This window comes from Cuculus canorus, chromosome 2 (genome assembly GCF_017976375.1).
Source record: "Cuculus canorus isolate bCucCan1 chromosome 2, bCucCan1.pri, whole genome shotgun sequence".
Lineage (NCBI taxonomy): Eukaryota > Metazoa > Chordata > Aves > Cuculiformes > Cuculidae > Cuculus > Cuculus canorus.
Window position 1 is genome coordinate 100,963,508 of NC_071402.1, and position 15,348 is coordinate 100,978,855.

General features: G+C 39.2%; 1 protein-coding gene across 11 annotated transcripts in view; it reads left to right on the plus strand.

The window, feature by feature from the left end:
- Positions 1-15,348, plus strand: part of TNS3 (tensin 3) — a 221,051-nt gene that overhangs the window by 31,661 nt on the left and 174,042 nt on the right. For 2 of the 11 annotated variants that reach the window (XM_054060596.1, XM_054060599.1), the window contains exon 1: positions 11,346-11,485. The exons of the other annotated variants lie outside the window; for them this stretch is intronic. The gene's annotated coding sequence lies outside the window, so the exon portion shown is untranslated. Of the gene's footprint in view, positions 1-11,345; positions 11,486-15,348 lie in introns of those variants that run through there. 11 annotated transcript variants of the gene reach the window in all.

The following is a 15,348-nucleotide window of genomic DNA, read 5'->3' on the forward strand; positions in this document are numbered from 1 at the left end:
GAGGCTTATTTGAGTAAAACATTATTAGTATAATTACTTATGTGTCTCTTAAACATACTCTCTAACAAAAATAAAATGGGGATAGTAACCAGAATAGCAAGCAGTGTTAAAATTGTGGAACTGGTATAATGAAGGAAAACCAAATTTGGTCAAACACTTGCAATACAAGGAAATTTAGAAGTCACTAAACATACTACAAGAACAATAATGGTTGGTTAGGCATTTAATTTTAAGGCCTGGAGTTCTGTTTTATTCCTAGTGAGAATTCTCGGGGTATTCTTTTGACTGCCATTTCAAGAAACAAATTGTTAACTAATTTGCACACTGGAAGAATCTCCTGCTCCTTACTGAGTACCTATTGAGAATGCACAATTCCTGCCACAGTACGATTGATAGGCAAAGACTGACCAACGACAAGAAAATGAGGCTTAGAAAAGAAGATCCTTTGGAGGTGAAGTTAACCTCAGCTCCTGTGCCTTCCACGCAGAGGGCTCAGTCGCAGAACTGCAAGTAACAAGAAGTTGCATAAATGACTCTCCTTTGGGTTTGGTATCAATGACATACTTGAAGTATTCCTAAGGAACATGCACTTGGAAAATCCCTCTACCTGTGTGATAGAAGTGGAGACAAGGAGTTAATGGCTCAGAGTTGTTTGATTGGGTGTGTTGGTTTTTTTTTTTTTTGGAGTGTGGTGATGGTGTTTGTTTTTCTCTTTATTTTGTTTTTTCCTGACCTTAGTACCTTTGTGGCAGGAAGGGGAGAAGTAAGCCAGGTGACTGTATAGCCTTTCTGAAAGTCGGTTTGGTCCCTGCTTAATTGTCTTTTACACAGCAGGGGATTTGCACTAAGTATTTGCAGGTGTTTAGCAGAAAATTATTTTAGCAGGGGAAGAAGAAGGTGGGGGAAGCAAGTGTCCTGGAAATGTCACAGCTGTTAAAGGCTTGGCAGGCCAACCTCCCCTGGTTGCCATTTGTTGTTAATGAAAACTTGAGTTTTCAGAAAAACAACCTGGAGGATGATGTTTTGCACCTGGGGATAGAGCAGTCTGCTACCCTGCTCGTTGTAACACCCCTAGCACCCTTTCAGGAATGTATTCATTTAGGCTTCTAAAATTAATCCTTTAGTGCGCTGCTTGGAATGGCAGAATAAACATAATAGGTTATGTCTGATAAATGAGTCAGGAGGTTTCCTTGTGTTTAAATTATCTTTATGACAGTGTGGGAGGGTCTGCAATAGTAATGCACTTTGTGCAAGTAAGTGCCCCCTCTCCCTTTTTTGCCTGCTTGGTTTGATGGTCTCCTGTGTTGAAATATTTTACCATATAACTATACTTCTGAAGTTGATTTTTTTTTCCCATACTTTAGGAATATAACTGGACTTTCACACTTGGTACTTCGTAAGCTTAGGAAGGGGATATACCTGTTTCATGCTTCATATATTAAGTCAGAATTTCCATTGCCTGAAAGGTCTGTTGTAGTGATCTGCCAATGACAGGAAATTAAAATTGCCTTGGTTTGCAGGGCCTTGATCTTGATGATCACCTTTTTTGCCTTTTTTTTTTTTTTTGTTTTCCCTGCCCTTGCTGCTATTTAATTACCCCATGGGTGCAGACCTGTGTGATAACAGAATTGAGATAGTGCCTTGCTTGAGGCACAAGTGACAGATTGACTTGCAGTAATCTAATGGACAGATGTGTTTTGATGCAACCTGCTTGTGGACAGAGTGAAAAATTGAATGATCATGACTTTAACCTGCAGACATATATTTTTACTTTTGGTTAAAGTGCTGTATTTTTTTAATTGAAGGAGATAAATTTAGGTGGGTGAACTGTGGAATCCTGCAATGCACGTGAATTTGTAGTTCTTCCTTGTGTTCTAGAACATATATGTATAACTTTCAGTGCCCTCATGTCCTTTGCTTACCATTTCTCAGACTGCACATTTTGTAAGCCCCACTGATTAATAGAAGTATATTTACAGTTGTCTTTTTAGTTGAAGCAAAAAAGTTTGGTTTTCTTCTTCTGTACGCCTTTCTATACTTGCCCTTTTTCTGTGGCTAGCATTACTAAAATTCATTTGAGAAGATGTGATGGGGGGGAAAAAAAGCCTCTAGTATGTAATTCGATGAAGGCTGTTTATCTTTGCGTAATATTGTCTTGTTGGATACGGGGTCTCTGCAGAAATGTTTTCTTTAGCAGTTTTTTTTGTACCTTCTGTCTTTCAGCATGAAACTATCTCAGCAGGGCTTCTTGATTCCCAAATTAGGGCACTTTTGTGTCCTAATCGCTTGTATTCATCTTGATTAATACATTTTAAGGCGCTTTTTCTGCCCTCGGGTTTCTTTATCTCTCTTTTAGTGTTTCAGCAGGTGGCTGCAGTTGAAAGTGGCTCAGGGACACTTCCTTCTGGCTTGCTGCCTTTTGCCTGGAGGGGACAAGGAGGGCCCAGACAGCTGCATGCTATGTTCTACATCTTCTTGCAGCCTAGTAGTCTACTCTTCTCTTCCTCCTGTCCTCTGGCAGCTGCAGTGTTTGTAGCTCAGGCCTCTTGTACATAAGGCCTCGGTTTTGAGGGCCTTCAGCTGTGTTCGTGGTGGCCAGCAGAGGCAATGTGTTGCTGCTGGGCAGAAAAGTTGGTAGTTGTGAAGGTGGGGAGAATTGAGAGCATCCCACCGGGAAGGAGGGAGGGGGAAAAGTTGCTTTTGGGATCTGAGACTAGACCATTGCAGTCAAAAATCCAGTATTCAGAGGGCCAGGAAGAGAATGAAACTGCAGCACTGTGTTTGGGGTGCTCATCTTCAATGTGGAAGGAAAGGAGAGCAAGAGGTTGAACCTGAGCCTGATGCATCACAGGAGAATGCACAGGCTTAAAGACCCTATGGTTTTGCCCCTTTGTAGGCTAAACATGCAGACTCTCCCCTTCTGGCTTCAGTGCCTTAGTATAAACTGAGAGGTGCTTTGATCAGGCATAGCTCAAGCATTCCTGGCTGTTTTATACCAACCACAAGCTATTGGATTACTCCATTAGGGATTTCTCCTAGAGGCAGAGTGATGTGTAACACCTAGCTCTATCAGTGTTCTGCTCTGTACCATGTTGTGGGTATCCTTGTTTTCTGCTGTTCCTGCTAGAGAAGCAGGAGGTATAATCTGTGTTCCATAGTCTTATGAGTTTTCCTCAAATTGTAAAGGAATCAGTCATGAAAACACCACTTGTGTGCATCCAAAATTTTGTTTTGTCTAGCTTTAATGATTAGTAGGTGATAGTGGCTTGTTACAGGATAGCTTCCTAGCAGTCAGTGTTCTGAAAATAATTAACTGTGAGAACAAAGAAAATCTTTCTGGTTATTGTGTGCTTTTATACCAAGCAACATGTGATTTCCTGACCATATGTGTTAGGTTTTGTTTACCTGGTGTGTCTGCGCATTTCTGTAGTGTTTGCAATCAAATACAGTTTTTTACAAATTGTTGACATTGTACTTTTGCCAAGTTATGGGTAATTTGCTTTTTTTCAATTTCATCTATGTGAAGAAACTTCAGCTGCCTGGATTTCGGCAACAAACTGTTCCATTTGGGTTTAATGTAGAAGTTATCAGATTTTAGTTTGTAAATACACAGCCTGTTGCTATGGACAAGAAGTGAGGTGGTGGAACCTGATTAGGTCTACAGTTAAATGAATTACTGTTGATTTTAGTATGTACTAGATATAGTTTGTGTTTGAAACACCTCTGAAAACTCTTCCTTATTAACACAAGGTATTGCACTAATTAAAAATAGGCCTTTCCAGAGGTGTGCTGTTTCTTTTGCAGTCATTCACTCATTCTTGTAGCTGTCAGCAGCTCTTAACTTTTGGAAGTATTTTTATTTTCAGTTGAGACAGATTTGATTGTGACTTGTTGAAAGCAAAATGTTACTTTTCAAATACGGGCAACATACCCGTTTTAGAAATGCATTTTCAGTACATCTGTAAAATGTGACAAATATTGGCAGGTCTTGTATGCTTTTTTTGTAAGTCATGAGTCTGGAAAGAAGTGACTGACAACAATTCTGTAGTTTTCAAAAATAGTTCCACATTTTGTGCTTTCTGTAAGCTTGCACGTGTTCTGTTTCAGCAGACACTCAGCAGTGGCCTTACTATCTCTTGATTACAGATGTTCTGCATTATTTGGAGAGCTTTTCATATTCTGCTATATTTTCATGTATACCAGTATTCCTTTCCTTGTCTTGTTTCTTTCTGTAATGTATGGAGGTTACTTAAAAGATATTTGAGCTATCCTGCCACTGTGGTGTCTGCTGTACAAAAATGTACTTAAGTGTGTAGGCTTGAATATTATGTTTTGTCTGTCTATATGAAATTACATATGAATTTCAAGATGCTAGTGATGGGGTAGGGGAAGAAATAGGTTTAATTCTGGATGGAAGCATATTTTTGTCCATAGAATTCTTGCCTTTCGAGGCTTAAGAATTTTGTTTTCATCCTAGCGTTTTGTTTTTACTTCTGTGCTGTTTCATGGTATATGCTTTGTTTGTGTGTTTTTTTTTTTTTCCTCCTCCCTCTTGGTAAGCACTGGACTTTTCTCCAAGTGGTGGTTTTCCTGAAGCACAATGATTATATTGTTGGCGTTAATTAAGTGCATCCTGGGATTTGTAGTTCTTTCTAAATAAACTAATCTCCAGAGGAATTGTGCAAGAAGCCAGCTAGAACTCTGTCCTCCAGAGTGTGCCAAAATCTTTTGGCTTTTGCTGTGAGTCGTCTTTTGTCAAATACCTGCTTTCTCTGCTGTGCAAAGGTACTTTGAAGAAAATGGTAACTTTTGAAAATGCAGTTTTGACTTTTTATTTCTGTGTAACCGCAACACTGACTTCCCTGTTGTATGCATGCATGCTGTTATTCTCAGTTTTATTTTGTGATGCAGATGCTAATTCTGTCCTAAAGAGGTAATAGTTAAATAAGAATTCTTTTTGCCTGTTAGGGACATAGTGTGTCAACAAATTCACCTTTCCTGAAAGCTAGTGACCAGGTCATGAGGCACCTCAGCTTTGATTTTTTTCTTGCAGTAGATAGCGTGCTGCTCCCCAAGAAAGAAAAATTGGAGAAGAGAGGCTGTATTCAGTTGTCATCTGAAACCTGCAAGTACAGAGTACTTCTGTGGAAAGCCAGGACTGAAAAGTTGATTTGTGGTCTAGTTAAAGATAATAGTATCAAAAAAGTCAGTGATCCTGTGGTTAAAGGAATGTGTTGCTAGAAGGAGCTGATAAATAATCAGAAGCATCTTTGAGAATTGTTCTTTAATAGCTTGGGCTCATTTGAGAAGGGGAAAGCACCTTATAATACCTAGTTTAATGAATTAACACTTTATGTAAAAACCCAGTTGAACTGGTCATTGCCTTAACAGTGTGTTCTTAGTGAAACTGTGTTCCCTGCAGGTGTGAGATTTTATGAAAACAAAATTTTACTGCTTAATAGAAAACGTGGTTAAGTTGAGGTTATGTGAAACATGAGTAGTGGCTTCTCTGATTTTTAGTAGAATTTTTTAAATTGGATTTTATTTTTAAATAATGTAACAAGTGCTCGGAGCACAGGACTGAAATTCAAGCAAAGCAGACTTTACTGTTACGTGTTCTCTGTGTCACCAACGCATAGGATAGATTTGCTTGTAAACTCCCAGTAGCATTGCTTCCTTAATCTGGCCAGTGTTCTGATGTGATGAGAATTGGCTGTATTAATCTTACTCTTGCAGCTCTTACCCGCCCCATCAGCTACTAGGTTTCTTATTTCTAACGCTTTTTGCAAAAAAATGAGAATTCTGACATTTTTGTTGGAATTATGCTGGTTTGTTTTTTTAACACTGACTTTATTTAGGCTTTTTTTGGAAGAATGTAGCCTTATTTGTGCCTAATTTAGCAGAACAAGAATCTCTTCAGGCCATCTCCAGATCATGATGGTTTTCAGCTTGCTTAAGAGAGAGATGTAGCAGAGTTTGACTTCCAACTAAGGTATTTCGTACATACAGTTCAACAGTGGCAGCTCAAATATGAATATTATCCTGGAAATACTAGAAGAGCTGCCTGTCATAAATGGTATATTTGCTTTTCTAATATCTTTAGCTTCTCACTCTTCCCTGTTTATAAGTCAGATTTGCTTCAAAGAATTTGTATTGCAGGTAGTAAACATCACTTTTGCTGTTACAGCATTTGGAAAGGACACTCATATCTGTGTGATGCAGGTATCATTTCCAATATGAACCTGCAGTGAAGCTTTTTGATGAAGCATGGTATCATGTTTGATAGACAATGGGGATAAAATTGTCTGTCATCTATCTGCATTTGCATGTCTGGGGATGGAGGGAGAAGGGGAAGAACATAGTCTTACAAAGAGAAAAGGAGGGTGTGTGTATTCTGAGGAGCATCATTAATCTAAAAGAGTTAGAAGTGTTCTTTGAGCTTGACTTTTTGCTCTTGGAAGTACTGGGGGGATGGGGGTGGTGGTGAACATTGCTGGAGGGGATTAATTTTGAGGTGACTCAGACACTTTGATCCTTTCCACCTGCAGGTTGGCTTGTTTTAGCTTGTTAATATATGGATAGCAAATTCCCTCCTTCCTTTTATGTTGGGAAAATTTCTCATAGCCCACACATGGCTCTCTAATTGGGGAGAGATTGTTCATTCTTGCCTGCAGAAAGACATTTCTCAGTCTGCTGACTGGAGCTTTAAACTAGATAGAATGCAAGAGAAATGTAGATGGGAAGCATAGTCATACAGTTCTTACAGTTCTTGAAGAACTGGCCACTAATCCATCATCCATCTTTGTATGCATCAGGAACACCCTGTATTTTGCTGGACAAGGGAAGTAAAATTAGTCAGTAGAACTCCCCGCCTCCCCTGTGCCTCAGGGTGTAACGGTGTGGTTGCCTGTAGGACAGGAATACTGTGTAGAAACCTCAGTGAGTTCAGGAAATTTTTCTTCATTGGTAATCACCCGGAGTTAAATGCTCTCACAAACATTATGAGGTTTTCTTGTTTATTTCAACTTCAGGTATTTTAAATAAGTGTAGGAATGATTATATGTATTTAAGTGACTTGAAAGTAGACCTGGGTTTGGTGATATCAAGCATTACGCTCTGTTTCTCAACCAAGCTTCTTAGAGGTTGTTAAACTTGTGTTCCATTGAACCTGTATTGCCCTGCCTCCTCTCAAATTGCTCTCTTAAGTCAAGATTTTCTTCATGCTGAATTTTCTCAGAATTCTGCCTTGGTGTTTATCCTGCAGGTAAGATAGCATTGATCAGGTTACAGAGAAATTTATCTCCTGCCTCTTCCCCCAGCCTAGTAGATGCTGTGCGTGTGTATTGTGGAACTCCTCATGTCTGTGAAGGTATATTGCACCGCAAGTGAAGACTTTATTTTTTGTTGAAGATGGAAAATAGGAGCATGTAACAGGCAGAGTCAAGATGTAACCTTTATATTATTAGTAGATTTCCCCCCCCCCATGTTTCTAATACATTACATCTAAAGATTTTAGGGGCTTGTTTTGGCTTGGAGTGTTGTAGTTCTCCCTTTTATTATTTTAAGGTCTCACAGAATTTTGTTCATAAATTGGATTGACCAAGGGGTCTGGCCACGTTCCAAAATGAGGCTTGTTGGAGGTCATTGGAGGATGTTTACATGTTGCTGACTCTATGAAAATACTTACTTCTAGATTTAGATAGATCAGCCCACAGTGAAGAGGGAGTCATAGCATAGGTCCTGATATAATAAGTAAGCACTACTCTAAGTTGTAAGCTACCCAAGCTTATGTTGGTTATGGCTGCTATAACTAATGACATGTTGGACAACTGTTAGTTGCAGGTAGTCCGATTCTGCTGGAAATTTTCACCTAGATGACCCTGCAGGATCACCTTTCCTGCCTGAGAATGGCATTACTGAAACATAGTTACACGAGTCAAATATTGATCTCTCTTCAGGGAGCTTTATGTTTGGGGAGTAGTTCACATAAACCAAGACGTCTATAAGCAGTTGTCTTTTCAGAGATATGTAGTTAAGCACAGCCATCCTCCAAAGAGTCAGAGTAATATAAACATTTTAAATTTTCTGCAAAATGTCATTATGACAAGACATCTCATTTAGTCTGAAGGCATCTGTCTGTACATGCGGCATGTGCAGGCACTAAGAACAAAAAGGGCATATGTAGGCTGTTGTACAGCTATTATACAGTTCATATCTTGTATATGTGTATGTTTTGCATGGAAAAGATTAATTTGTCATGCTTGAGTGTATAGAGTACAGTAGTTCAGGTTAATAAATCCCAGGGTTTGGTTTGGCTTGGCTTAGCTTTAAAGGATATTACCACTTGTTCCAAGAACAAAATACTAAGCTCCACCCTTTGCTTGCAAAATATTTCTTTGTTTAAAAAGATCTGTGCTGATATTGATGTCTTACTACCTTTTCTGTCAGCAGTAAATTTTGATTTTGATTTTCACAGTTCAGGTTAGTGTAATATGGAAACATAAGCTGGTGGCTGCCTGGGGGACGCTGTGGGGACAGGTTGGAGTCTCATGGGCACATGGTGTACCATGGTCTGTTAGGTTGCTCGAGATGGTAAAATAATAATGGAACAGTTTCTAGAAAGTAAAAAGATGGAAAATTTGATTGCTGTAGGGGAAGATCAGTGAAGTAAAAAGCTGTGAATTGAACTTAAAACCTCAACTGGGAACTGGTTTGAACAGTTGTTTGGGATTCTGCTTTCCTTTATGCATTTTCCCCCTCTAAGCTCAATGGAGAGCTAGGCTGGAAAGCATTTCAGCCCCAGTGGGGTCTGAAACAGGACTGAAATGAACTGTTGCCTTGATCCTCTAGTAATATTGGAAAGCTTTTTCAGATGCTTTGGAAAACATTTTTATTGCTTACTTAACTGTTTTTTCATGTGCAGAGGAGAAATGGATATACTTAGCGCACACCCGTGTGGCTGTGTAGGGGTTAAGTGCTATTTAATAATTGTTTTAATGGGGGGGAGGAAAGTTTCTAATTGTAGTGAAGTATTTTTGGAATCTGCCTTGTCAGTTAGTATTTCACTAATTAAAGCAGCCCTTTGTTTAAACCAGGCTGAGAACAGTTTGGCTGATGGACAAACTGAGATACATTCCTTCCTCAGCAATTCGGCTCATTTTAAATGATGATGTTTCTGAAGTAATGCTTTTAACTTGGAAGAAGGCAATCACGTCTGTGAATTCTTTGTGGTTTCTTGGCTGCTGAGAGGTGCAGCATGTAAACAATTTTATTGCCTTAAAGCCTTGTGTGTAATGAAAATTAACAAATAATGTGATCATACAGGTAAGAGGGCTGGAGGCATCAGGTTTGTTTGAATGGCAAAATTAAAGGAGTATAAACTTTTGCAGAAGGAGGGTTATCAAGAGGCAGTTCTATTTCTCTTGTTCCTTTTTCTTGTTATATGTACTTGCTTGGGAGAACCATGTATGCTCTGACTGTGGTTTGGTCAATAAGTTTCTATGTCTTTGCAAAAGCGAGTTCTGGTTTGGAAATTGTACATTTGTTGTAAGGGAGCAGGAAAGGGCAAAATTGGTATATGTAGTTTCAGGCTGAACAACAAGAACAGACTGAAAATAGTAAAGTTTTCCTTTCCTGAAGTGTGTCACATGAAGAAAGTTGATACTAAAAAGCCAACAAACAAATCTTAAATAGCTAACTATATGCATTCAGGCTGTATTCACTCAATATTGTGGTATCACTGATTGCTTTTAGTTGCTTGGTTTTGTCAAATGGCTTGCTGCTTGTACAGGAGCCTGCTTTGCCAAATCAAAGGCCCTGAAAGCATTAAACTTCTGATTGCCTTGGCATTTTGAGTGAAATCTGAGTTATGAATACCTGCTGACTAATACCTTTGGCTAGACTGAAACTTGGTAGCTTTCTTTAGAAGGATTACCTCTTCTTCATTAATAGATGTTCACAGCTACACCTCAGGTCTTGAAAAGAGTATTTATATTTTCTCTTCACAACATTGAGGAAAATATCGCTCTGTGGATCTGCCTTCAAACATGTCTAGGCAGTGGAGATAATTGAGAAGTTTCGTTTGATTTCAGTAGCAATATTGACTATGCTGCATTAAGTACTCTAATATATTAAAGAATGTACTGGAACACTCCTGTGCCTGAAATGGACTCACTCCCAAGCTGGGGAGAGACTGTTCACGAAGGCTTGTAGTGATAGGATGAAGGGAACAGGTATAAACTGAGAGGTGCAGACTTAAGCTAGGCATAAGGAAGAATTTCTTCACCATGATGGTGGTGAGGCACTGGCACAGGTTGCCCAGGGAAGTTGTGGATGCCCCATCCCTGGAGGTGTTCGAGGCCAGGTTGGGTGAGGCCTTGGGTGGCCTGATCTAGTGGAATGTTCATGCCCATGGCAGGGGCGTTGGAACTAGACGATCTTTAAGGTCTCTTCCAATGCAAACTATTCTAAGATTCTACGAATCTGTTCTAGGACTGTTTTCTATTTTTCTGTGGAGCAGAGCTGAAGTCCCTTAAAAAATGCAAGAAAAGAAGTCAAAGCTACAATGGAGTGAAAATTACAAATGCTTTAAAGGAAGATTTCATTGTTCTGAGAGAAAGAGGAGAGAACTGTACTTTTCTGGTCTACCAATAGGAAAGTACCCTTGGTGCAAGAGACAAGAATAGAAACTGAAGAAATATGATAAAGTGATGAGATTAGAGTATTTGATAAGAGTGGTAAGAGTTTGTGGAGCTTTCTAGTCATTAGAAGGAAGGTTTTGGAGTTTCAAGGGGGTTCTTCGAGGCCTTTAGAAAGGAACATGAAAGTCAAGTTCAACATATGTTTTAGCGAGGTTTTTCTTTACTCACTGTGATAAAAAGATCCTAGTTTTAGTGCCAAGGAAATAACTAGGATAATTATTTGGAAACTTGAAGTGAATAGTTATTTTGGATTACAAGAACAGAGGAGGTCAGTTAAGTAACGGTTGCATCTTATGTAATTGTTTTTCTTAACATAATAGTTTAACTATTTGTCCTTGAGTCAGTGAACAAGTTAATCAGCTACAGAATAGGTAGTGTATAATAACTATATAAATGTCAATTGTCTGATTTCAATTTCCGCTAGAGCTTTAGATCTTGTAGCTGAATGTGATCCTTGTGCTTAAGCCATTTTGCATTGTCCTGGTTTGTTAGCATGGCAGAGGAGAAGAATTGAAGTTCCAAGCCTCAGGCCAGTAGCAACCAAACTTCCTGGCTGGGTGGGAGCACACAGGGCTCTCAGTTAGTGGCAGCCTGTACTAATCAGTGACTGGAATTGATGTTGTTTATCAAGATGACTGTTTTCTTGTATTCCTACTAGAAGTTAATGTTTGAATGGGAATAGCTATTCAGAAAGATGTAGGCCATTCTGACAGGCAGACAGGGGTGTTACCCTGTTTCCAGGCTGTAATTGAAGTGACTTTGAAAATAGTTACTATAAGGTGGAGGTAAGGGTAACTTAAATTTCTTTTAGATATAAAAATCTGCAGTTTGGCAGAAATAAATATAATTATTGATGACTAGCATGCTAGAGATATGTTCTTTTACAGTGACATGGCATACTTTGTTGCTGAATTTTTCTTGTTCTCAGAGCTGCAGGCCAAATATCAGAATATGGATGTGAACTGAATATCATATAATTTAATCCATTTTACTGGGAGTTCTTCTCTTGGATAAAGGCAAAGCTTGGTCCAATATAGCAACTGCTTTTGATTTCTGTATGGCAAAGTGTGGCTGTCTCTGTGCTAGATGCGTCTGCCAGAGCTTGAACAGACTGTTTTCCATTTCTACTGGTCAGGCTACCAGAGTGGAAAGGATTGTTATAGCTGGAAGCAGTGTGAAGACCAGAAGAGAAGCCTTATTTTGCAGTTTGCCACTTGTAGAGTGTGGACTCTACAATATTGTCTTTGGCTAGCAGCAGTAAGGGAATATGATTGAGACTGTCCAATTTAGTATACTGTTGTCATGTGATAAACACTGGGTTTTGGTGATTGGTACAACTAATCTTGTGGTATCAGAGGAAAATAAATAGAAGGTGTGCAAAATGAACACTTGTAAGTAGAATGTTTTTCATCGTTTCTCATAGACTCACCTGACAAGACCACACAGGATTAGCAGGAAAAATGTAGAATAAATGGCGAACCACAAATTGTCTGCTGTCTGATGAAAGTAATGAAATTACATCCTGGAGCGGGATTGTTGAGTAAACGTTTCTGATTTTTGGAGTGGCGTTAAGATTGTCTTATAATTTTTTTAAGTCTCTGTAATATTAGCTTAGTTCTGTTTCCTGAAAACAATTGATTATAACTTGATGGGGGGGGAAAAAAAAGTGAAGCTTCAAGGCAGTAGCAGCAATAAAGTGAAGCTAAAGGTTATGAAAGAAATGAAGTTCTACCCAAAAGGGCACAGTGGGAGATTTTTTTTTTCTTCCTGTGTTGGGTTCTCTCCCATTTCTTAAAATTTTCTAAGCCAAAAATTTTGGATCTTCAGTTTTAATGAAGTGTGAAAAATGTCTTTATTGTAAGTAGTTATATAAAAGATATTATTTTAGATTACTGATTGGAGCAGTCTTAACTATATGAAATATGGTAACTTAATTGAAGAAGTAGTTAAGGACACAGTTCCAGTCATACACATACGGACACACACAGAGGGAGTGCTGTTTTCTATGAGTTACTATCATAATCTGTATTTAATTGCAGATCATAATCTGTATGGAATTGCATGTTTAACTAGACTGTTTATATACTGAACCAGAAGTGTTTGGAATATCATGGCTTATCACCCAGGGGAATAAGTTGAAATATGTGCTTTGGGGTGGGAAGCATAGGTGTTGAGAGAAGATGTTCTAGACACAGACGCTGGTCTGCATCCTATTCCTTGCTTAATGTAATCTAACCTTTCAAAGTACTACGGCCAGGTAGACTTCATGCAGTCAGTACTATAGTCTGTCAGCAGGTCCCAAGAGCCACACTGACAGCCTGGGTTGAAATTAGTAGTTAAATAAGAATGTGTGTGAGGAGAGGAGGAAACTGAACGGAGTTTGTCACTTTTCCATCCTGCTGAATCACCTTTAATGTGATTTTCCTGCGGAGTTGGAAAGCATATTATTTGCTACTTCTTGAAGATGTAACATAATGATGTTACATAAGGCAGATCCTGACTGATGACTGATACTTCCATGATCCATGTACTGGATCTCCATACGCTGAAGTGTGCATGCTTCCTTAGTAAAGCAGCTGCTAAATGCATAAGTGTATGAAGTGCTCAACTATCAGCTTGCTCACCTCTTTGTATTTCTAAGCTGAATGCTTTCTCTCAGTGGTAGAGGTGAAAGATATATCTGAAAGGTAGGAGTACTCACAACAGAGTACATGCATGAGCTTTTAAGTGCCAGCTTGAGTATGTATTAGTGTAGCACGCCTGTCTCAAGCAGGATTGTGAAGTTAAGAGGGAAAGCCCAAGCTGTGCAGCAAAAATACACAAAATTGCTAAAACTATTTACTGCTTTAGCATTAATACTGTTTCTTCAGTTTCTTAGTGACTTGTTTACTGATATGCATCTTCATATCTCTTGGCTGTTTTTCCTGGTCTGGTGCACCGCTGCTGTCGTTTGTCTTCATTCTAGTCTGGATCTGACCTCTTTTGCTTCTGCTCTCTCTTTTTCCACTTGTTTTGTAGATTTTCGTTGCTTTCCTGGTTGTGGGTTTTTTTTTGTGTGTGTGGTTTTTTTTTTTTGGTGGGTTGTGTTTTCTTGGTTAGTTTTTAACTTTATTATCTTTTCTTTTCTTATCACATCAGAAATCATTTAGTATATGATGGCTCCTGGTAGCTCTTTGGTATTTTGCCTTGTGACTAACTGCATCACATCATAGGGGGTTAGGTTGTATAATAAATTGCTGCAGTTGTTTGTATATCTGCTGCTTTTGTAAACAGATTCATTAGAGAATATTGAGACAGAGGAAATATGCATGTACTTGGCTCAGTGTGTTAGTGCACTTGCAAGAATTCATTTGCAGTGGGAAGAGATTCGATTAGAGATTTTAGATGAAGATGATAAAAAATAACTGTCAGCGTTTCAAGGTTAGGCACCTGTTGTCTGAATTTTTGCCTTTGTTATGTCTGTCAACTTTTTTTTTCTTTTGTGAACTGAAGATAAAACAGGTGTATTCAGAAATAACCTTTTACCCCCTCCTATTTGAAGATGTGAATTCTAGTCTTCAAATGTCTGGCTCTGAATATGTGGGAGTTCCAAACTTTGTATTAGAATAAGTGTCATAGCCTCAGATGCCATAGCCACTTCATCTAACAAGAAAAGTCTTTTGCTGCTATTGGGCATTTCCGTTGTGCAGTGTTTTCCCATGCAGAACAAAGTGTCAGTTTGCCAATGAGATGGGGATGAAAAAGACAAGTTTTCCAGGGTCTGGAGTAATAATTGTCTTAATGGACTCGCCATCTGTCTCCGAATAGCTTTTCCAGTGATACATGTTCATGTGCAGTGAAGAAATGGAGGTGTTGAAAAAACAGTGCAAAGGTCTGATGAAATGGAAGAATGTGGCAGCCGCTGCTATTTTTAGATTAAGGCTGAGGAGTGACTGCAGGCCCTTCTGTTTCTGCTGGGAGGAGAGGTGGTGAGCCATTGCTCTCTTCAGGTGACTGATTCCTAGGGCTATTTGGATAAAGGACAGCAGTGAGGATTTGGCTGGAGAAAGGCAGCCTTCTTGACTTTCTCTAGCAGAGGTGCTGCTCTTCCTCCGTCCTGCTGGAAGGAATGTCAAGGCTGCTAATGGGCATGCATTTAGACCTCTTTGGGTGCTGGTTTTTTTCAGTGGATGTCACCTACCGCTAGGCAGACCTTGGCCCATTGTTTTCTGGACTGATATCTCAGCCACATTATAAGGGACTTGAAACTGTCTGAGCAAACAGCAAATAGGAAAAAGTTCCTGAATGTCGTTTAAAGTTTGAGATGGCTAACCTCAAGCTTTAAAGTTGGGGCAGAGTTCTATCTGATCAGTCTTTTCCAAACACTGTACTTTCCCATATTACTTCTGCAACTTTTTCAAAGAAAGCTGGTGTTGCTTTGTGTTAAGAATTTCAAGAAGAAAACTGAGAAGAGCACGTGCAATTGATGTAGATGAAGGACCTCCTCCAAGCTGCACTGTCTACGAATGAGAAACATAAATGTATGTGGTGTGGAAAAATAATAAGTGAGGCATAGGCCCCATCTCTTAAAGAGCAGTGAAGTTGCTGTTACATTCAGTTATTGCACCCCTCTCAGCGTGTCACTTTGTAGGGTGACTGAGGCTTCAGA